This window comes from Anabrus simplex, chromosome 6 (genome assembly GCF_040414725.1).
Source record: "Anabrus simplex isolate iqAnaSimp1 chromosome 6, ASM4041472v1, whole genome shotgun sequence".
Taxonomy (NCBI): domain Eukaryota; kingdom Metazoa; phylum Arthropoda; class Insecta; order Orthoptera; family Tettigoniidae; genus Anabrus; species Anabrus simplex.
Genome location: NC_090270.1, coordinates 166,146,609 through 166,170,670, shown reverse-complemented (window position 1 = coordinate 166,170,670; position 24,062 = coordinate 166,146,609). Strand labels below are relative to the sequence as shown.

At 37.3% G+C, this 24,062-nt stretch overlaps 1 long non-coding RNA gene across 1 annotated transcript in view; it reads left to right on the top strand.

Annotated features, from left to right (window-relative positions):
- The first annotated feature begins 7,548 nt into the window (after nucleotides 1–7,548).
- The window catches only part of LOC136875609 (uncharacterized), a 73,186-nt gene continuing 56,672 nt past the window's right edge, over nucleotides 7,549–24,062 (top strand). Inside the window, exon 1 of the long non-coding RNA XR_010860494.2 lies at nucleotides 7,549–7,584. This is a non-coding gene — a long non-coding RNA (uncharacterized lncRNA). The remainder of the gene's footprint in view (nucleotides 7,585–24,062) is intronic.

The following is a 24,062-nucleotide window of genomic DNA, read 5'->3' as shown; positions in this document are numbered from 1 at the left end:
CGTCCACAACACAAAAAATATTTATTCGCTTATCATTTCTAAAACAAAATATAACGTAAAACAAATTAAAGTGCACTTTTCCTTACAATAGAATCATTATTGGTGTGAGGAAGACAAGAGATGACATGAGAAGAGTTACTGTGTAGCACAAATTTCACCAACAGAATCACTGCTATCTGTTGGCTCACTGGAAATGTTTTCTTTTCGTGCAACTTTAAAGAGGAACCTGTCCAATGACAATGCCTCTTTTTGAGGTTTTCACGAAAATGTGACATTGCATTGTCATTGAACTGCTTCATCACTTGCACTCCTACAGCCTTATTTGGGTGGAGTTTTCCTAAAAAATTTTGCACTGTTTCCCACATTTTGCACTTCTCCCGAATCTCAGTTGAAGTGAGAGATTCCATTGACTTTTCCTCCTCTGCCCCGGACAAGATCTCCGTAACCTCCTTCTGTTATTCGCGATGCAGGTCCATCAGTTCGTTGGTGGTCACTTCCTGGCTGTGTTCTTCCACCAGCTCTTGAATGTCCACGTCATTCACCTCCAGCCCCATAGTCTTCCCTAAGGACACAATTTCATTGACAATCGGCGGCTCATTGTCACCAACAATCCCCTCAAAGTCACGTCCAAGAACACCGTCAGGTCACAGCTTTCCCAAGTGGAAGTGACAGTTCTCCTGGTGACTCCATCCCAGGCTTTATCGATGATCTTCAGGGATTTCACGATGGGGAAACGATTTCTCCCAAACTCTCGGAGGGTAAATTTTGTTCCTTTGGTGACATTGAAGCATCGCTGGAATAGTGCTTTGATATATAGATTCTTGTAGTTCAAAATGACTCGATGATCCATAGGCTGGAGTAGTGGAATAGTGTTGGGAGGAAGGAACTTACCCTTAATGAACTTGAATTCCTCCAGTAAGTCGTCCTTCAAGGTCTGGAGGATGAGCAGGAGCACTGTCCATAACCAGCAAGACTTTGAGCGGCAGATTATTTTCTGAAAGGTATTTCTTCACTACAGGACCAAGGACCTCGTGCATCCACTCAACAAATGAACAGGGGAGGGGAAAATGTAGGCACACGTGATGCTCGTATTGCAGAACCTCACTCGCTTATCAAGTTACAATTTTTTAAAATGTTTGCTCGTCTTGCAAAACACTCGTAGATCAAGTTACTCGCATTCGGAGGTTTCACTGTATTTTCTTTAGTAGCATTGCCACAAAATGATAACTGCCTAGAGTGTGATATTTGGTTTGTAATTTAGTGCTTCATTGTATGAGAGAGACATAGAGCATTACTTACAAGGTAAGCTTTCAGACCTCCCAACTACAATTGTTGAAAAACTTTCTGTGGTGAACGAGTTAGAGACCGAAGTAACTGGTGTGAAGTGCAGCATTTCATAATCATCTGCAACTCCAAAAATAAGTCTTATAAAAGTAGGGTTTGACTGTAATGTTTGCAATCATAACACAATATACCTGTGAAATATGAGACATGAAAATGTTGAGATTATATACTGTGTTTTGAATTATCAAATGTCATATATACCACATTCTACATCATGGTAATATGATGTGAGGAGACAGTGCTACAAATGAAGTTGCATCTCGGACCACAAGCAAATAATGATGGCACTGGAATCAGTTAGTAGTGAGGCATCTGTCAAGAACAAATTGGATATCCAACACATCACAGAATGGAAGTGATGTGTCTTGAGACATGTATCCACATGCCTTCCATGCATAGTGAAGCATAGGCTGGTACTGTGCTGCAGTCAACTGATTTTATATATAAAACAATGCAGCTTGAAAATGAAAACCCTGCCATGAAGGTTGGAGGCATTCTCTTCATCATGGCAATATCTACTCTTCCATGCTTTGTACACACATTTGTATTGACAAAAGAAATATATGTCAAGAGGCTGACTGCACTTTTTAGTTTTATGTGGCGTGATTTTTTGCATGCAAATTTATATCTATGTGTCCAAAGGTTTTGGTCAACAAACTTGTGTTGGTTTGACCAGATCATGAATCCAGCAACAGAAGTGATGCTCTGTTTAGTTTCAGTTCCAGTACACGATGCATCAAGGACAGTTTGAGAGCTGTTGACGTCTTACCACCGGTGCTGTAGTTATATTCTGTATTTGGAGGTTTGTTACATTATAGTATGTCTGAAAAACATTTGCCAAGTTTACCACTTGCTTCCTGAAAGCAGGCATACATTTTAATTGTGAGGCATCCTGAAATAGGAATTTATAACTGAATGCTGTAGGAGTTGGTGGTAGATGCAACACTTTGAACAGCATTTTCAGTCATCTTTTACCTGGTCATTGATTGTGTTCTACGTGACACGAATTTCATACTACCGGGCGAGTTGGCCGTGCGTGTAGAGGCGCGCGGCTGTGAGCTTGCATCCGGGAGATAGTTGGTTCGAATCCCACTATCGGCAGCCCTGAATATGGTTTTCCGTGGTTTCCCATTTTCACACCAGGCAAATGCTGGGGCTGTACCTTAATTAAGGCTAAGGCCGCTTCCTTCCAACTCCTAGGCCTTTCCCATCCCATCGTCGCCATAATACCTATCTGTGTCGGTGCGACGTAAAGCCCCTAGCAAAAAAAAAAAAAATTCATACTCAAAGAACTTTGGTCCTTATTGAATACCATATCGGCATCAATTGCATTAGCAGAAATGAAGTGTGTAGCTTTGTGTATGAACTCCATTGCTCTGGTCCTCACGATGATGTTAAGAGTAACATCCCTCATCATAACAAACCTTATGATCTTGCATGATGTTATTTTCTAGCAATGTTTATATTGGCGCAGGAAATGCTTGCTTTAAAATTGGGAATGTCCAGCAGTGTAACTGCTTCCTTTGTGCACTTGTTTAATGCCATCAGTGAATTGATTTTCCTACATCACATGCATTCTGAAATTTGGTGCACATAAGCTTGTGAATTTGAATGTTTCTGTATACTGGTGTTCTACCTCTACTTTACAATTTGCCTCACTTTTTCTGATGGTTATTTGAATTTGTGGACAGTTGCTGCAACAGTTTTCTTTGCAATCTTAACACAGTCATCCTTGGACAGAAGGCAGTTGCTGAATACTTACCACCTGGCTATGAAGAAATTTGGATAACATGGAAATCCTCGAATAAGTTGAGATCAGATGTGGGCAGATCCAAAGTAACCTTAGCAAGATAGGGTTACATTGACAATGTCAAGATCAAGTGTGTATACAGAGAGGATGATATTCTGAAGCACATGTGTATATACCAAATGTTTATGACAATAGAATGATTAATTATCTGTTTCACTCTAGAGGTTGATGGTTCGTTGGAACTGGAGCTGGTAGCCACATTGTGTGTGGGAGTCCGTGGCATAACAGTGTATTCAGATGAAGTATCTGATGTTTTATCACTATCACACCACTATGTATATTGTTCCCATGTGACAGCGCCTCCACGAACATGTAGGTTATGTAGTTCTCATGCAATGCGCCTGTTGATGTATGTTGGAGGCATGTTGTACACTTGGTAATTCTCTATCACCTCATTCACTGGTATCTCTACCATAGCTTGAAGGTTACAAATCATTTTGCTAAATGCACAATAGTATACTGGTATTCCACACACAGTATTTGTAAGCACTGGAACAGGTCCATACTGTGAATCAGACTGCTGAAGCAAGTCACTAATGTACACAAGGCAGGTTACCTGTCAGGCATGTGCAGCATGGTCCTTAGGTACAAATGTGTTCAGCAAGCTATAACTACAAACATTGATGATGTCACATACCTTACTTTCACAAGCCTTGTTTTAGGGGTTGTGGGCAATTACAATATGTCCCACTTCATACCAGCTCTTTTGGTCTCTTGCTTGTTCAGCCCAGGAAGGTTTGTGACTAATGTTGTTGGGAGGTACAAAAGCTTCCCTTGTTAGATGATAATTTTAGGCATTTGATATTTTTAATATATATCTTCAAACTACTGAACAGGGAATACAGTATACAAATTTTCATTAAGGCTGTGAAACAACTAAAATAAGATCACTGAACCAAAACTGTAGCTAATTTTCTCTCACTGCTTGAATTAGACACTTTCATAATATATGTTCTTGTGAAAAATTGCTTTAATTAAAACTAAGTCATATATCGTATTCAAATCAGAAATACCACTTCATTTTGGTTCAGTATACTTGGAATGTGTGTCAAGAACAGCTCTACATACATCAAATTTATAGCTAAGGAGAATTCAGAGATATAAAAACATTAATTTTTCATTTTTAACATATGTGAGATAAAGCACTCCATGTCTCCTTCAATAAAACTCCCTAGCTGTTCAATCAGTGTAAGTCTCAGGTAGATTATTCCAGTGTTAATTTATATGTATTATGTTTATATAGAATTGAATGGGAATGCTATGTCTTTATATGCACACTACATTTGGAGCTAGGCAGCAAAATGTATTTCTTTAGAGAATACACTCAGTGTAAAGAAACCCTGCTTTGATTGTGTGAAAACATCCTTTGGATATTACTACTACTGTATGTTTGATGATTATCACAGTTTTTTTTTTGTCTCTGCATATAAAAGGGCTTCGATTGTTATGACAACCTTGAATGATTAGTTGAGTAATTTATAGATCAGTTGATTCTCCTTGGCTGAGAGGAGGGGATCTATATCTTGTGTTAGTGTTTAAATAACAAAAAGTGTCGTCTGTAGATTTGCCTGATTTGCATCATTCTAATTATGGATTCATTCCTAAAATATTTTAATTCCAGAGTGGAGTAAAAGTTTACAACGTACACCATAATTTCACCTTTGATAGGATTTAGTTACTATTGGGTCATCCATTATTCTACAGGTGTAGATTAGAAACTTAATTCTACACAAAATCAACTTGGTGAAGATATATATATATATATATGAATTATAGCTCTCTCTGTACCGGGAAATGATTAGGGATATGGGCATGAGAATCTTTACGTAGGGGTGGACGGCTCTTAGGGAGCAGGTACAGAGAGGCGTATGCAGATCCAAATAATAGTTGGGCTTAAAGCTCAATTTATTCGTTATCATGTATTTATGGGCAATGTTTCCTACTGTATTATTTCTGCTCCTTTTCACGAAATATTTGTTTCGTTGGCAAATTATTTAAACATTAAAGCAAGTTATTTTACAAAATTTTCGTAACGCAATGCTTGCCTGATTTAAAAAAAAACTGATATCCACAAAAGATTGCCTTTATCTTGAGGTTTTGAAAATAATTTGTTTTTACGTAAGTCACCATAAACTAACTGAAATGATTGTCTTTCACCAGAAGATCAAATTCCAAATAATGAATTGTTTCCCTACAGTCTTTTTAAATAATAAATCTCTCTTCTTTCCTAAAGTCTTTTTAAATAATAAATATCACTTGTTTCCTACAGTCTTTTTTAAATAATAAATATCACTTTAAAATAAATACTCTTTCACTTTCAAAGTTTGTGAAGTTCTCCCTAAAAGTTTTTTATACGTATGAAAAATTTAACACTTCCGAAAATAACGTAAACTAGAATTTAGTAAAAGTCTAGTTTCCAATGAGCGTTGTAATAATTGTTCGTAAAGCCGCTAAACGAAGTCACTGATTTTACTATTCCACTTGGGAAGAAGAAAGTTTGTTTTGTGGAATTTTATGCACCTGTTTTGAAAGTGGTTTAAAATACACTTCATATCACCTGTTTTTACTGGAACTCAGGACTGGAATGTTGACAGCTGCTGGTCAGCGAACAGCAAGTGGTCACCATAGCCAGCCGGTGTCGTGAAGTCATCACCATAGCACCACGCTCCATATCCCATGTTGATACTGCATTTCCATTCCCTTGTTGACACGTCCCAAGTCGACTTGAGATTCAGCTTGTATAGCGGCAGGCAGATATGATAATTACAAGAAATAGGCACTTGTCAGGATTTCGCGCATCACTGTGTAATGTAGCGAACACGAGAAAGTTCAACTGACTGTGATTGCTAGGTAGTGTCCCATTCAAAATAAGTCGTATTTGCACTTCATAAATGTATGCACGATATTTTTTTATGTGCACTCGTTCACTGTTCTTAACACTAGCAGCAAAATTACGAAAGCTCATTTATTGGAATAACTGTTCAGAGGAAAAACACAGTTCTAATATAATCGTTGGTATGAATAAAAGGTATATTTACAACAGTAGAAGTGTTCTAAACACATGCATGTTTGTATGTTCAAACAGCTACAGTGTTTTGGAGAAGTCGTCTAATGCGGCACTGTCTTGTTCACCCGAGACGAATGCTTTAATGCTGTTTATAGTTAACCACACTTGTATTAAATATCAATTAAACACTTTCGTTGAATTACTTGCTTTAAAAGACTAAGTATTTATGTATTTCACTGGAAAATTGCGTTAATATGCACCCGATTTTAAATTATAAATGTTCCTAGTTAAAGGTAAATCTGGTATGAGTACAAGTTCTACACACTTGCTTTCGACTGAGTTGAAGTTCAAACACATTATACCACAGTTTAAGTTACTGCCACACATTCTCGAAATAGTCTTAGTGGTTCGTGAAAACTAAGTCCGTATTTTAATTTTCGAAAATTTGTAAGTCCAAAAGTAGCACTTTGAATACAAGTCTTTTGACGACAATTACGGCAGAGTTCTTACCGGCGAACCTCACTCGTAGCGGCTATGTTCGAACCTCGGCGTAGTCACTCGCGTACAACATCGTGTTGTTCCTTCAGCTGCGAGTTATGAACTGACTTACTTGGCGAATCCCTGTCCTTTTATACCATTCCTTTCCATGTCCTCACGCGCTGTACACGTGATCGGCGCGTCATAGTAATGTCACTTCCTTGCGTGAAGCTCGGGACGTAGTTACTCGCTCTCTCTCGAAAGTTCCAGCTGTGACCTTGTTTACTTCGCAGTACCTCACGCTGAAATAAATTATGTTCCAGACCGCTGGCGGTTCCTGGTACAATACATTTTTTTAAAGGGTAAAATAATGAGACTCTTAGTAAGATAGAAGATAAGAGTTTTCTGACCTTTAAAGAATGTGAGCCTTGGTAAAGGATTTGGAAGTGCCATGAAAAACAGGAAAATTGAAGACTTTCTATGCTTTGCAAACCTAATTCCATTGATGTGAAAGGAAACAAGAGTTGACTTACGGGAAGTTAGAATAGAAAAAATGAGCAATAAACTGGGCTCACATAGGTAGAAAAAATGCTTGACTTGTGATAAACAATTTGCCAAATGCATCTTGCTAGATATATTTCCCAGGATAGTAAATTTGATATAGGCTACAGGCTCTCTTGGTTAACTTTTTTCTTCTGATCTTGATGGTAACATGGCACTTTCTTTTATTTATCGAATACCTCCATTGTTTGAGATATTAGAATTGTACATATTTTCCTCCTTGTTACTCCTGTATTTTCATTCATAAAACTTATAGCCTTGATGTTAATGCTTCCCAATAATGAATCATTGATCATATCGATTGTCATTTTACAATGAACCTCTTTACATCTTGAGTGTTTCTTGATGTTGCAGGTTTGTCTCCTGAGAAACAAGATTTTTGGTGGTAAGTGATTTCATGGAAATATTTTCTGAAAAAAATTCTTGTAGAGTATTTGAGTATGAATTTTTTTCCAACTGGGATCCAGACAGTGAGAGCGTATTGTATGGTGTTTCTTCTGAAAAATGGGTTGTTGTAAGAACTTTTTAGAACAGTTTATATGCTGTCTTTATACATAGCAGCCAATGAACCTCTGTTAGATATCAATTTTCATTTTAAAAATCATTTATGAACACATCCATGAGCTTGGAGAAAGCTGTAAAGTGGGCTGTAAGGTCCCAAGCCAACTCAAGAAAATGCCTGTTTTTCTTTGCTTACTTGTCAGTGGGAAAAATCCCCTTCTGTCCAGGTTGCTGGTCTGCATTAAGATGTGGTGCTTTTATCATTGGTTAGCACCATGTGCATTTATTTCAAAATCATCCCCCCATCAAAAGAAGGTAATGCCAGTGTATGGTAGACTGTATGTATGGTTATGTATGTTATCATCTATCACACAATTGTTGAAACTGTGTACTCACAACAAAGGAATTCTTCCCAAGAGAAATTTTAAACCATCTACTAGTAGCCATCACTAATGAACCACAGGGGAGCTTCTGCTACAAGCTGACAAAAGCAAATGTGATTAAGGTCACCTGTGGCACCATTTCTAATCACTAATGTATTTTATACATTGCCTGAACTTGCCTCCTCTGATTTCTACTTGTTCCATTCATTGGACTATGGTCTGAGAGGATGATGACAGTTTCAAACTTTGGCAAGGCGACTGACACACTAGATTACAGTATACCTTTGGCTCAGAGTTTGGCCACATGAGATCATGGTCTACCAAAGCATTAGATCTTATCTCTCACAGCTAATGGGTATTAAAGTTGAAATCATCATCATCATCATCATCATCATCATCATCATCATCGTCGTAGTCATTATCATCATCATCATCATCATCATTTCTTCACTCCAACAAGCCGGGTGCAGTTGTATATGAGCCTCCTCCAGTTTGTTCTATCCATCCACAGATGCTGCTCATATATGTGACACCAGTTCACATCTCTAATTTCAAGGTCCTCCATTATCTGTTTTTCCCAAAACATCACAAGGTCTTCCTCTCGGTCTCTTCCCAGGAACATTGTGGTCAAAGTATGTTCGAGGAGTCCTGTGAGGGTTCATATTTTTAATGTGACCATACCATTGCAATCTCTTCACTTCTAGAGTCTCCAGCAAGCTTCTTTCCAATCCAAGCTGTTGTCGGATATCCACATTCCTTATTTTATCCATTTTTGTTTTTTGTACACAAGAACGGAGAAACTTCATTTCTTTTGCCTGAAGACGACTCTTTGTTGGTCCAGTAAGTGTTGCTGCTTCCAGACCATATTTCAATATAGGTACTAGATATATTTTGTACAAGCTGGTCTTGGAAACTAACGGAAATGTTTCATCCCAAAGTATTTGACGTACAGCGTGATAGAATTTGGAAGCTTTCTGTATTCTGTTACTAATCTCTTGATGTATGGTATTGTCTGATGACAGAACACTACCTAAATACTGGAAGTTGTCTACAATCTCCATCTCCTCATTCCAATTCATAGATGAACAGTTGGAGAGTTTCTACTCATCACCAAGCCAACTGTCTTAGTTTTGCTGATTTTGAGACCTAAGGTTGTAAAAGCTTCATGCCAGAGATCTAGTCTAGTTTGTACTTCTGCTTCTGTCTCACCCTGTACCATTACATCATCAGCAAAAACCAGGGCATTAGTTGTTGGATCCTTTCTCTTAACCGCTTTTAAAACTTCATCCATTATAATTATGAAGAGAAGTGGTGAGGGACAACTTCCTTGTTGGACTCCACTCTTCGTTTTAAATCAACCTGACCTTCCATCCTGGACCTGGACACAACACTTACTTTCATCATATAATCGTTGTACTTGTGCTATGATGTCATCAGGCACTTTCTTATGTCTCAAACATTCCCATATATGCCCGCGTGGTACATGGTCATATGCTTTCTCGATGTTCAGAAAAACGGTTATAAGTGTTTTACCTTTCTTCCAATACTTCTCATAGTGCATTCTGGTGGCAAAAATGAGGTCTATAGGTGATCTATGAGGTCTAAATCCATGTTGTTCCTCCTCAAGTGTAGGTTCAACATATTTTCTAATTCTGCTCTCAAGGATGAATTCGTAGATTTTGAGGCCATGTGACAGCAGAGTTATACCTCTGTAGTTGGTACATTTCTTTCTGTCACTTTTTTTTCCAACAATGGGATGATGACTCCTTGCTTCCAGTCATTGGGTATTACATTCTCTTTCCAGATTCTATTTAGTACCCTGTACATCCACTGTTGTCCTACCTCTCCTAGTGCTTTGATCGTCTCAACACTTAATTCATCAGATCCAGTTGATGTGTTGTTTTTCAGCTTAGATATTCCTGTCTCTACTTCCAACCATCTCAGATTAGTGGTATTTGTGCTGCCAAAATCATAAGGTTCATCATCTAATGGGGTGACATTTTCATAACAGTTCAGCAAAGTTTCAAAGTGCATCTTTGGAACTCCTGTAATATTTTGGTCTTATCCCTAGTCTCCTCACCATTAGAAAGTTCTACAGATTGGATAGATTCATTTTGAGTTCTAATGCTGCGGGCACCTTCCCTGAATTCTTCCTTTACACTTGACTCAGTTAGTTGCCAAGTTTTTATTTTTGGGACTCTCTTGTTACAGACTTTGGGAGGTCTTTCCTCTGCAATAACTGCAACCAACAGTCTATGTTCTTCACTTGGAATGACATTAACGTAATTGACATTTTTCCATACATTTTGAATGACATTAACGTAATTGACATTTTTCCATACATTTTGAAGAACTCATTGCATTTCTGCTTTTCAGCTACAACCAACTGTTTGACCTGTAATTGTTTCTTTCTGTAAAGTGACAGCTTCTCCTCTATTTCGTGTTGATCTCTCCACGTTCTTGCTTGATATAAGGATCTTCTTGCGCAGTTTCTGTCATTGATAGCCTTTTTAATATCATCATTCCATCAGGCAGTTTCTTTAGGTTTCCTTATTTGACTCTGTCGTCCACGTACGTTTTCTGCTGTACCAACCACAACCTTCTTTAGAGTATCCCATTTTTCATCTACCAATGTCAGTTCTTCTCTTGGCAACAACCTGCGGGCACCTTCCCTGAATTCTTCCTTTACACTTGACTCAGTTAGTTGCCAAGTTTTTATTTTTGGGACTCTCTTGTTACAGACTTTGGGAGGTCTTTCCTCTGCAATAACTGCAACCAACAGTCTATGTTCTTCACTTGGAATGACATTAACGTAATTGACATTTTTCCATACATTTTGATCTATCAGAATATAATCTATTACTGTACCTATTTTATCATCCTAGCTATATCTTGTGATTTTATGGGAATTTTATGTTGAAATGTAGTATATTTTACATGTTATGATGCTTTTATTGTTAGGATCAAAATCTGGCAGATATTCACTGGTTTATACAATCAGATAAAAATAAGAGCAAGATGAAGAAACCGTTTGATTGAAACAGAATTTTATTAGTGTAATAAAAGCAAAATCATCTCCACACAGGCTATGAAGGCCCTTGAAAGAGTGGAAGTTGAAGGTTTTCTACTATCTATAAACTCAGCACTAAGTGAGCTAGAGTGCTTCACTCTCTGCCTGCCTGCCTTTGAACCCAGGAATTAACCTGGTACTGTACTCATTGTTGGTGCAGGCTGAGTGAACCTAAGTGCCATGGGCTGCTCCAGAAGTGGAAATCTCATTTCTAAATCATTCATCTTCCATACAGGAAATTGAAACCACAGTCATCCATGTGATCACAGTACACCTTTACCATCTTGGCTATACAGTCCATTTCTATGTCTAATAGTGCATGCAAGAGATAACTTATTATAAATCTCCAGCCAGAGTAAGGTCACCTTCAGCATCTCTCTGCTGCTTTGATACATGCATACAACTGAGGATGGAAACAAAAAGATACATTTGGCACATTTGTTCACACTTCATGCAAATTGTACTCCAAATTGCAAAACATTCTACCAGGGGGAAGCTGGCATCCAATCAAGTCGTTCGACAGAAGTTCAAGAGATGACAAATCAGGTGACAAGGCAGGTCAAGGAAATGTTGGAGTATGACATAAACTCTCTTAGAAAACCCAAACTGTCTATAGGTGAGCATATATTACTCGAAAATGGCTTCTGGGTACTCAGGCAAGAAAGTAAGCACATTGTGCCACAGGATTTTTTCAACATGCCATTGCACAATCAGTGACCATTGTTATCAATACCAGTGATGATGATGATGTTATACCTACCTCCCCATGCCATGGTATTAGTAGGAGGAGATGTGCTACTGTGAAGTGAGGCAGGGATTGCAGCATTCACCTGCGATCACCCTCTCCCAAAGAAATGTGTAATTTGTTGCTAAGACAGTTCATCACCAGTCCCTATCATTCCTTGTTGTTCTCTGCTGACACCACTGCAAACAGATGCGTAGCAATAGTGATGATGGAAAACATAAAAGCAATCAAGATTGTATATTTATCTGTGCTATTGATATTATTTTTAGGAGGAAAACTATCTCTACTAGTCACCTGGAAACACTTCTTATAATAATAATATGTGTGATCTCTGAAGAGGCTTGGTGCAGGTCTTTAGATTAGATGCCTTGAAGACAACCTGCACATCTGTGAGGATTGGGCCTACCTAAGATGAATTCAGATGTTGAAGGTGGCTGAAATACACAGTCCCTGAGTCAGAGGAATTAATGAAGGAAAGATAAAATCCCTGGTCTTGCCAGGAATCAAACCCAGGACCACTTGAACTGAAGACCATAACCATTTAGCCATGGAACCAGACATACTTCTTGTAGAGACAAGGTGACCTAATGAAGTTTGCACATATTTCTGGATGGTAGACAAGAAGTGTTTTTGACCTGTTTCTGCCTGTCTGACAATCAGGCAGTCCTTAAACCTGGTCTGTCAGGGTCATCAACGATAACTGTTGACCAATTACTGGTTTGTCACGTATTGTACCAGGAAACGTTTTTGGGTAAAGGGCATGAGTAGGACCTCAGGGAGTGGAACTTGGTTTTGGAGCCGATACAGAGTAGGATAGACTCGCAGAGCGAATAATACATGGTTAAATTTTTTTTTTCAAAACAATTTATTAATTCTTCACCCTGCAATATGATTATTGGACTCAAATCTGGCATTGAAATTAAAAGTTTGAACGTTATCTTCCTGAATTCTGTTCATGAAAATGGAATAAATATCACTGATTCCAAAGTCTTTCATATGTGAGAATATGAGGTATTGAATTTCCACCTAAAGTCTTTCTAAACCTAAGCACACACTTGTAATTGTAAGTTGATATGAGAAATTAAATTTCTGTTAAAAGTTTTCAGTTTTCAGTTTGTAAACCTTGATATATAGCACACTTGAAAAGCCTAAAGTCTTTCTGTGAGATATAAAAATGAAATTTGAAATTAAATTAATCACTTCTGAGAAATTATGAGAACTTTGAAATATTTGTTCACACGCGGCACTGAAGTTTCCACTGTTCAAAATTAATAAAAAAAATTTTAGTCAGTTTGTTACTACTCACTTACTGAAAGAAATGTTGCTACAAAATGTCGAAGGATAGACATCTGGAATGTTCCGTGGAGAATCAGGATCGGCGATGTTCCCTTAACACACCATGTTGACGTTCCCGATGAGGTGATGACGGCTGGAACTGGATCATGTAGAATTGCAGCTTGTTAGGGTGATTTTTCGCCCACGAAAAATTCACTTAGTGCGAGTAGTTATCACTGACACTGTCATTTACTGTTGAACACTATTTATGGCGTAATTGAATTTCAAGACGTTAAATGAAGAATCACAGTCCTTCCTGTATGAAATACTATTTAAAGTCGTTACTGAAACGTTCATAATTACACAGTTCACACTTGAAAAGGCAAATCATAGTCGATAATCACAGTCTTTGAACACAGTCATTAAGTCATTAAGGATTATTTTCTGCTTATCTTATTATTATAACGTCATATTACCTCAGAAAAAGTTCTTAGTTTTCACTCAAATTACTTCTGTAAGTCGTATACTGATGTGGCGTGAATAAAGAAATATAGTTCAATACTCGAAAAGAAATGAGTTCTAGTGATTCTACACATTAGTTTCTGTAGAAGTTCAATATCATTTGAAGTAACCTAAGTCTACACGTAATGACATATTCTGTGAACGTTAAATATTTGATATTTGCACTTCAATAAGTTCACTCGTATTATATTCTTAAATGACTTTTAGAATTAGGCTGTAGTCGCGACGCGATGTACTAAATGCAGTGCGACGTCTTTTATAATTCTGTCGGCGATATAACTTCGTGTTCCGGAAATGCGACGGCAAGTACTTTCACCGTGACTGCGCGAACATACTGTACGTGGGTCGGTCTCTCCTCTGTCTCACTCACACACATCTGTGTACTCGTCCTTGTACTGGCCTGCTTGCTGGCTAGCCTTGACATATATAGATACCAGCGCTGGGAGGGGTAGCATCTCTTGGCCATGTGACCGTGAGTGCGTAATTTCTTTAGACTTTAAATTATTATAACTCAACAACCATGGGATGAATTAATTCGAAATTCACAGGGATTAACTTTTATGACGTCCGCTACGATTCAGCATTTGTCCCGTTGAAATTGGTTAAGGCGTTGAAAAGCTGGCAAAAGAAAATTCTTTTCGAGAAATATCTCTAGGGGAGGTGAGCTTCGAGCGACAGGTGACGTCACTTGACTCCGCCTAGTGCACTCGTGGGGTCTGGCACATACTGGAACATTCTTTACATAGATGTTCGTACGTCGGTCGGATCTTTTATGCTGGAATAACGTTTCTTTCGATTGATATGGACCAGGACCTAGGCTTTCCTGGTACAGTATGGATACCTTCATATGACCATTGTTTCCAACATAATTAATTATTATGTGAGGAGTCCCACAGGACAGTTTTATTGGACTTTATTTCCTTATATATATAAATGATATGAATAAAGAAATGGAATCACAGATAAGATTGTTTGGGGGTGATGTTACACTGTATAGACTAGTAAATGACTTGTAGGATTATGAATGACTGCAGGGTGACCTAGATAATGGTGCGGGATGGACTGCGGACAATGGTATGATGGTAAACGGGATGAAAAGTCAAGTTTCTCCAAGAGGAAAAGTTCTTTCAGTTTTATAACCATGTTGATGGGGGTATAAGTACCTTAGCGTATAAGGAATGATCTTCATTGGGGTAATCATATTAATGAGGTGGTTAAGAAAAGTTACTGATCTCTTCACATGGTTATGGAAGGTATTTAGGCGGGGGTTATAGTAAGGATGTAAAGGAGAGGGTGTATAAGTCTCTGGTAAGATCCCATTAAGAGTATGGTTCTAGTGTATGGGACCCCACACCAGGATTACTTGATATGAGAACTGGAAAAGATCCAAAAGGAAGCAGCATAAAATTATTGCAAACTTTGGGCTGGGAAGACTTGGGAGTTAGGAAATGAGATGCTCGACCAAGTGGTATGTTACGAGTTACTATCCTCCTGATTTTTACCGTATTGAAAGTTATTCAAATAAGAAGTCTCTTCTTAATTCTCAATCCTAAGATTGGTTGGCAGCAATTCGTCTTCTCCACTCTTCTCTGTAATCCGCTAATCTCTTCATTTCCACATATGAGCCTGTTCCTACGTCATCTCTGATCTGTCTTGCATATTGCAGTCTGGGTCTTCCTCTTCCTCTTTTACCTTGAATCTTTCCTTCTATGACATTAACTATAAATCCATTGTGCCTATAGAGATGGCCAATTAACTGGTCTCTTCTTTTTCTTATTGTTGCTAAAAAGGTTCTTTTTTCACTTATTCGTAGAAGAACTTCTTCATTGGTGAGTTTTTCCGTCCATGAGATCTTTTCCATCCTCCTCCAGCACCACATCTCAAATGCTTCCAAACGTTTCTTATCACGTGCACTAATAGTCCACGTTTCTGAACCATACAAGGCCACACTCCAGACATAGCACTTAATAAAACTCTTCTTGGTCTCCACATTTAAATTCCTTGATGTAAGTAGTATCCTTTTCTTGTAAAAAGCAATTTTTGCTTGGGAAATTCTGCTCTTTATGTCAACTGAACTTTTTCCATCTGGAGTGATTTTACTTCCTAAGTAGGTAAAAGCATTTACTTGCCTTAGTGGTATATCACTAATTCTGATGTCGACTGCAATATGCTGGCGGTTGCATACCATAATTTCGGTCTTTTTTGTATTAATTTTCATGTTATACTTATCTCTCAATATCGTATTCATTCTTATTAATGCACTTTGTAGTTTCTCTTCGTTCTCCTCTATGACAGCTATGTCATCAGCAAATCGTATCATTTTGATTTCTACTCCATTTATCTTTATCCCTTCCATTTCCTCTTTGCATTCTTCAATTCCTTTCTCAATATACAGGTTGAACAGCACTGGTGACAAATTACATCCCTGTCGTACTCCTTTCTTTATATAAGCTTCCCGTACTTCACCATTTATGTTTATGATGCCTCTTTGGTTGTTATAGAGTTCGTATACTATTCGTCTATCTCTAAAATCTAAACCAACACTAGTCATAATCTTCATTAACATATTCCAGTTCACATTATCAAAAGCTTTTTCTAAATCCACGAATGCAATAAACAAAGGTTTCCTTACGTCTAGCATTTTGTCTATAACCTGTCGTAGTGTTAGAATAGCTTCTCGTGTGCCTCTATTCCGCCTAAATCCAAACTGATCTTCAGCCAAGTGTGGTTCAATTTTATTGCTTATTCGGTTATATATTATTCTTGTCAATATTTTTGACATGTGCGACAACAGACTCAAGGTGCGATGTTCTTCACATTTTAGAGTTCCAGGTTTCTTTGGTATAGGGATAATGAGAGACTTTTTAAAATCTTCTGGAATTTCTCCGGTTTCATATATTTCCGTGATCAGTTTAAAAATATAGCCGTGTGTTTCATCATCTAGTCTCTGTATCATTTCTCCAGTTATTTCATCGCATCCTGGCGCTTTATTAGGTTTCAATTCTTTCACAGCCTTGAGGTATTCTGCTTTTGTTAAAGAGGGTCCCATTTGGTCACTTGTTATGTTGTCTTCATTTTCAAGTTCATTTATGTCAGTAGGATCTTCATATAATGTTTCTATGTATCGCTTCCATCTTTCTCCCACTTCTTTGCTCTCAGACAACAGTTTCCCATTTTCAGCTAATATGCTGTTACTACGGCCATTGACTGTCCTGAATTGTTTCTTAATCAGTTCATAAGCAGTTTCCATGTTTCCTTTCTCCATTCTTTCTTCTATTTCTTTGCATTGTCTCATTATATATTCTTCCTTAGCCTTCTTTGCTTCTCTGTTGACTAGGTTTCGGAGTCTTTTATAGTTTGCGATTCCTTCTTCACACTTTGAGTTTTTAAATTTCCTCCTTTCCTCTATGAGTTCAAGCACATAATCTGTAACCCATGGTTCTCGTGCTTGTTTCGTCGTTTTCCCTATTGCCTGATGTGCAGCTTCTATGATAGAGTGTTTAAGGCCCGTCCATTTCTCATTTATTGTGCCATTGGGTATTTCTGCGACGTTCTGTTTTACCAGTGTTTGGTAGTTTTCCTTGATTCTGTCTTGTTTTAGTTTCCTCACATTATATCTGTAATATTTTTTCGCGTCTTTTCTCTTCTTTCTTAGTCTTAAATCAGATTTTAACAATACTAGGTTGTGGTCACTCGCTACATCAGCCCCTGGATAGCTTTTGCATTGTTTGACTTGGTTACGGTATCTTTCCTTTACCATAATATAATCTATTTGGTATCTCGCTTTATCTCCAGGTGCAGTCCAGGTGTACCTTCTTCTCTTGTGCTGTTTGAACAAGGTGTTTGTAATTATTAGTCCTTTTGCTTTACAAAAGTCTATTAGTTGTTGTCCTCTGTCATTTCTTATTCCGAGACCATACTGACCTACAGCCTTCCCATCTTTTCCTTCACCAACAGAGGCGTTCCAGTCTCCAAGAAGAATGAGGTTCTCGTTGTCCTTAATTGTATCCATCAACTCCTCTAACTGATCATATACCTGATCCACTTTTTCATCTGTATGATTCGTTGTTGGCATGTACACCTGTATTATTATCATGTCAACTGGTTCATTTTCTATTCTCACCATAATTATTCTATCACTGTATTGTACATAGCTCTGAACTCGTACACCTACGTTTTTACTTAATACTATTCCTACACCTGCATGGCTTCCTTGGGCTCCAGAGTATATAATTCTAAAGTTATCACTCCAAAAGTCCCCCTTCTCAGGCCACTTTATTTCACTTAGTCCTAATATGTCTATGTCATGTTTAGCCATCTCCTTTTTTAAGTTCTCTAGCTTACCACAGATTTTGAGAGATCGTACATTCCAAGTTCCTAAAATAATATTTCTTGAAATAAGAAGTAACAAAAGTATTTTTTACTGTTCCACTTATTCAATACAACCACTGTTCTGTGGTTAGGCTATATAGATTGATGGTACATGTTTTGCCCTATCTAGAGGGCATCTTCAGCCTTTAGTCAAACTTAAAATGCTAAACATATATATTAAATAATAATGAGAAACAAGGAAGTAGACAATTAACATTGTAAATCTGAAACTAGAATACAAAGTCATATGGACAACACTAAATTAAAACATGTGATGATAAAATAGATTAAAATAGATTAAAAATCAACATCAGCCTAAAACTATGCTTCTGAAGCTAAAACTCGATCTTCATCTTTCTATGACGTGTGGTACTTGTATATTTTCAAGCATGTAATTCCAATACAGTCGCCAAAGATCTTGCCCATAGTTAAAATTTGTGTCCAAACTGAATAAAAATGTGCATTTGTACAAAATATGATTTTGTGTGAGTCGTGAAATCCGTATTTTGTGTGTTGTAAATAATAATGGGTGAGAATGCAGATTTTGTCATTAAAGGCATATAAAATAAGACATCAGCTGGAATCGCTGCTAAAAATATCTAAAAGGTGAAATGTGGATGACGACGTAGTTACATTGGAGGTAAGGCCCTTTGTAGAGAATATTTATTAGTTGAATGGAACGTCATTTCTCTAGAATGAAACAAAACGGAAAGAAATTTTAATCTCCTGAAAAAGTTAAAAGTTACTCGACTAGAACTGTTACTTACATGTATGCCTAGAATGTTGTACACGTCCTCCTGTTATAGCAGTGTTAGCTTGACTGTTGATCCTGCTTCTAGTGTCATAACTAGAGCACGGAAGTTACGCAAAATGCCTTTTTTATCTGACTGGATATATTGAAGAATCAGATGGAGATAAATATGTTTTCATGCATTTAGGAAGTGTAGAGACAATTTTTATTTTGCCTTTTTTGCCTATTTTGGCTTCTGTTGCCTATTTTAAGATTTAAGGCCTCTTTTTTGCATATTTTGATCATTATGCAATTTGTTTTCTGCGATTTACACATTTTAAAAAGCACATAATGAATTTCTGTACATCAAAAACAAAAAAGTTGCATAAATTAAATTACATACTGCCGTCACAAATATCTATTTAGAATATTGTTCCCTGTAAATCATTTATTTGTTTTCAGGCATTTGAAAGCTTATTTTCTCAACCTGTTCATTTAACCTCTGTAAATAGCAGAACCTTCATTAGTGAAAGGAATGCACAAGCATAATGAATACCAGGAAAAAGAGAGGATGAGTGAAGTACGTCTCTTCTCCTTCCTCATACCCCTTTTGCTATGACAATGCGCAATTACCTGGTATTCCTGATTCTGAAATAATAAGATAATGCAGAGAAAGGGAGGAAATCACTTCTGTCTAACAGGTCAAACATAAAAGAAGCTGTTAGTCTGTTGTTGAACTTGTTAAAGGCTGACTTATTCATCATGCCGAAATTTTCATCGTTGTGTGGTAAATTACATGGATATATTCGCGAATTCGGTTCTGATACAGTTTCTACTGATGGAGCTATACTCTTTTGCAAAATTTGTGAAAAATCTATTAATCATGAAAAAAAAAAGTACTTTATAACTCAACATTTTGTAACAACGAAACATAAGTCTAGGTTAAGTAATGTTGGCCCTAAGATCAATTTAATATCAACAGCAGTTACAACATCCAGCAGGAAATCTCAGTTTTCCCTGGATCTACGTAAATATTTCTTGGACCCCGGAATTCCATTCTGGAAACTGGAAAATCAATCCGTCAGGACGTTCCTGCAGACGTACACTAAAGAAGAAGTTCCGTCAGAATCCACATTAAGAAAAACATATTTGAATATCTCCTTTGAAGAGACCCCACAGAGGATTCAAAGCAGAGTTGCAGAAAAGAAGATCTGGATGGATCTCCATTGATGAAATACGGATGCAATGGGACGTTACATGCCCAACGCCATCATTGGAACTATGGAAGCAAAGCAAACTGACCTATCATCAGTATTTCTTTTGACGACAGAAGAGATGGAGAGAGCAAATAGTACCACAGTGGCACAGTTGTTCACAAATTCCTGAATGTTACTCTGGCCGGAAGGAATACGGCATGATGATGTCCTACTTTTTGTCACACATGTGGCACCTTACATGAAAAAAGCAGCTACAGCCTTGAAAGTTCTCTTTCCTAAAATGCTCCACCTCTCATGTTTAGCCCATGGACTGCACAGAATTGCATAAGAAGATAAGAAGTTTGTATCCTCACGTTGATAAGTTAGTTTCGAATACCAAGAAAATCTTCCTAAAATCACCCTCCCGAATCCGGGTTTTCAAGGACGTGGCACCAGAGCTCCCTTTACCTCCACAGCCAGTTCTCACCAGATGGGAAACCTGGATCTCAGCAGTCATATATTACAGCAACAATTTGGACAAAGTATGTGAGGTACTTCATGCCGTATCAATAGACAAAGTTGCTTCAGTTCGCAAGGTAAAAAAGTTGTTGGACCATGAAGAGGTCAGCAATGATCTGGCATTTATAACAGCACATTATAATGTGATACTAGAAGCAATCTTGAAGTTGGAGAAAATAGATGATTCGCTGGTATCATCTATGGCGATCTTCAAAGATGCAGTAAATCAACTGCTGCAAGCACCAGGACAAAAAGGAAGCAGTGTTAGTGAAAAGTGTAAATGTGTTCTGAGTGCTAATGTGGACATTGAAAAAAATGAAGAACATTTGTGATGTTCTGAAAAGTGAAAATTCTGTTTTAAAGGGCATGTGTCCTTCTGAAATAGCTTGTTTCAAATTTGCACCAATCACTTCATTGGAAGTAGAACATTCCTTTTCCATGATGAAAAACATTCTTTCTGACAAGTATCTGTCTATGACAATTGATACTTTGAAAAATCACCTTGTTGTTGCTTGTAACCAAGGAAAATAAGAGTAAGTACACTAATTATGTGATAAATTAATAATAAAGAAATGAATGAGTATTTAAAATACATATTTTCATTAATAATGAGTGAGATTCCTCTTTGCTTTCACTCCTAATAAATGCCTATTTTAATTACAGTACTGCCTATTTTCAGTATTTCAAATGCCTTTTTGCCTGCCTATTTTAACCAAAAATAAATGCCTAACGTCCGGGCTCTAGTTATAACTATGTGGCAGAGGTGATGTGAAACATGTAGGGGGAGGGGCAAGGGAACATGGGGGGAAGAAGGGGTAGGTGGAGCCGTATGAGTCAGAACTGTTAAAGGAGGTGAGCCGTTCTGATTGGCCGGAGTGAGCCTGACGTTTGGAAAGCTGGAGGGAGTCTTTAAACCTATAGAATTGAATATACGAGGCAACTTATCTTTACTTGTTCTAATCATATTCAACAAAACAGGTGTCAAATCATGTAATGAGCTTTTTACGTCCATGACATCATTAAGATTCTTATCTCTGTTATAAATCTGATCCAAGAAAATAATATATAAACTTTCTAGTTCATTTAAGAGTTTACCTTTTCTCATGTTCTTGATTATTGTTAAGTCCTCTATCGAAGTGAACAGGTGCCCTTTCTTCCTCATATGTATGCTCATTGCTGAGTATTTATTATGCTTCTCCATGTTGAAATGCTCCATATATCTTGTAGAAAAGTTCCTTCCAGTCTGCCCGACATATGAAAATCTGCATTGTGAGCATGTCATTCTGTAGACTCCAGATCCCGTATATCGGTTATTGCTATGATTGACTTTATTATGATTAAAAAATAAGGCCATGTTGGTTGTTCAAAAAAATAAATTAGAAATATGTTTCTTAAATACATTTGCGATCTGTGGATAGCTGGGTTATTATAAGTGAAAGTGGCATAATTAGGTTTTTAAAATTTTGTCTGGCACTAGATTTGTGGACATCCTTATTCTTAATTTTATTAATTAGTCAATTGAGCATTTCAATTTTAAATCCATTAAGTCTTGCGAGATTTCTTATGTAGTTTAATTCCATTTTTAAGTTTTTAGGCGAGACAGGAATTTTTAGAGCTCTGCAGATTAAACTATAAAAGGACGCTTGTCTTGTTTATATGAAACAGGGTGTAATGATGAGCTATTTATGGTTACTAAGGATTGTGTAGGTTTCTATATATTTGGAATTCGAAGGCATTATTCATATGTGTAACTGTTATATCCAAAAAGTTTAGTCTTGTCTTCCTTAGTGAATTTCAAGTTGGGGTCAATGTTATTTAAGCTCTCCAAGATTTCATTACTATTGGTGACTTTGTTTTAACTATAATTACAAAAGTGTCATCCACATATCTTAACCATAAATTTATACCTTTAATATTTGCCTTTATTTTTGTGCTCATTTGTGTCCGTAAAAATGTCAGCTAGGGTGCCTGAAATTGGGTCACCCGTGGCTAAACCATTTTGTTTATAAATTCTTCTGTTAAAAGAGAAATAGTTTTAATTCAATATGAATTTTAATATCTTCATAAATTTGTCAATTTCTCATTTGCTAAGACCACTATGTTTACAGATATTATATTAAATAATATTGACGCTTTCATCAGTTGGAATATTCGGGTACATATTAACCATATCGAATGAGCACAATACTTGATTTAGATGTAAAATAAACTTATTCAAAACGTCGCAAATTAATAGAGTTTTTGAGGGGCTGTTTCGCATTTACGGCTATAGCATGAATAGTTTTAGAGTTATGGATATGCAAATTGTTTTGTTTGCAAGAAGACATTTTCGGGTTTATCAGCATTGTAAATAAAAATTGAAAATCCTTAAAATGTAGTTGTTTCTGCAAGGATAAATATTTGTAAAGTAAGTCTGAAGACAAATGTCTGCTTTCTTAAAAGTCTGTTTGCTTCATTCTTTCCCACAGAATAAAATCAAGAAGTGATGATCTGAGAAGTTTGTCTTTTCGCGTGATGTTCTTTGCTCTAGTTTTACTTTAAGAGTGCGGTTGATTTATTATATTTGTCTTTTTTCTCAGCTTGTAATATTTTCGTAACTCTCCACGAACACACTATGTAGGCATGAGTTAGTGATGCTTTCTGTCAAACGATACAAGAACCAGTTGCTCATGGTATATATATCTCGTTTGAAAGACGATGTCTCGACCTTTTATCTGAAATATGTATCGAGTTGGTTTGTTTCGTCATAAATGTTATTCCCCACCTTCAGCTTCGTCCTGCTGCTTCTGGTCTCGCTGCAGTTTCATCAGTCCCTGTGACGCTTCGCGCTCAATTGCTAGCTCCAGCCGTGGTTTGACTGACAGTAACATGCTTGAAATACTGTATAATTCAGATGAAAGTTTAGTCGGAAGTAGTAATGTCAGTATGAGCAGCAGTGATAATGAAATAGATGATGTGGCTGTGGCGGATGCAGAAGTAAATGACGAGAGTGACGATGAGGAGGAACCAGTACTTGGAAATTTCATGTAGGAGACTATAGATAATTATACAGCTCAACGGAAAGTTTTCAACAGTGAATTCTGAATCCTAAATTCTCTAATAATATTCATACAAGTCACAGGGACAAACATTGAGCAGTTATCTTATCGGGTTCAGCTGGTGGAAGGTTTGTTTACAGAATACGCTCGCTCGGGCTGGCTGGCGCGTATCAGATAATACAGTTCCAAGGTTGCAGGAAAGACATTTTATTACAAAGTTAGTACCAAAGAGTGAGAAATCCAAACCACAGAGACGTTGTATCGTGTGTTCAAAACACGAAAAAAAAGAAGACGTTGGTGTAATGCTGCCAGGAGTGTGACTTGGGTCTCTGTCTCGAAGAGTGCTTCGAACTCTTATCACACGAAACTAAATCACTAAGGACGTGTGAAACAACTATGTAATTATCTGCATCTACATAGCTCTATCATAAGGAATTCCAAGTTTCGTGAATGTCGGACTACTGTTATACTTTTAGTAACGCTTTAAGTGACTCAATGTATTTCAGTCGCGCG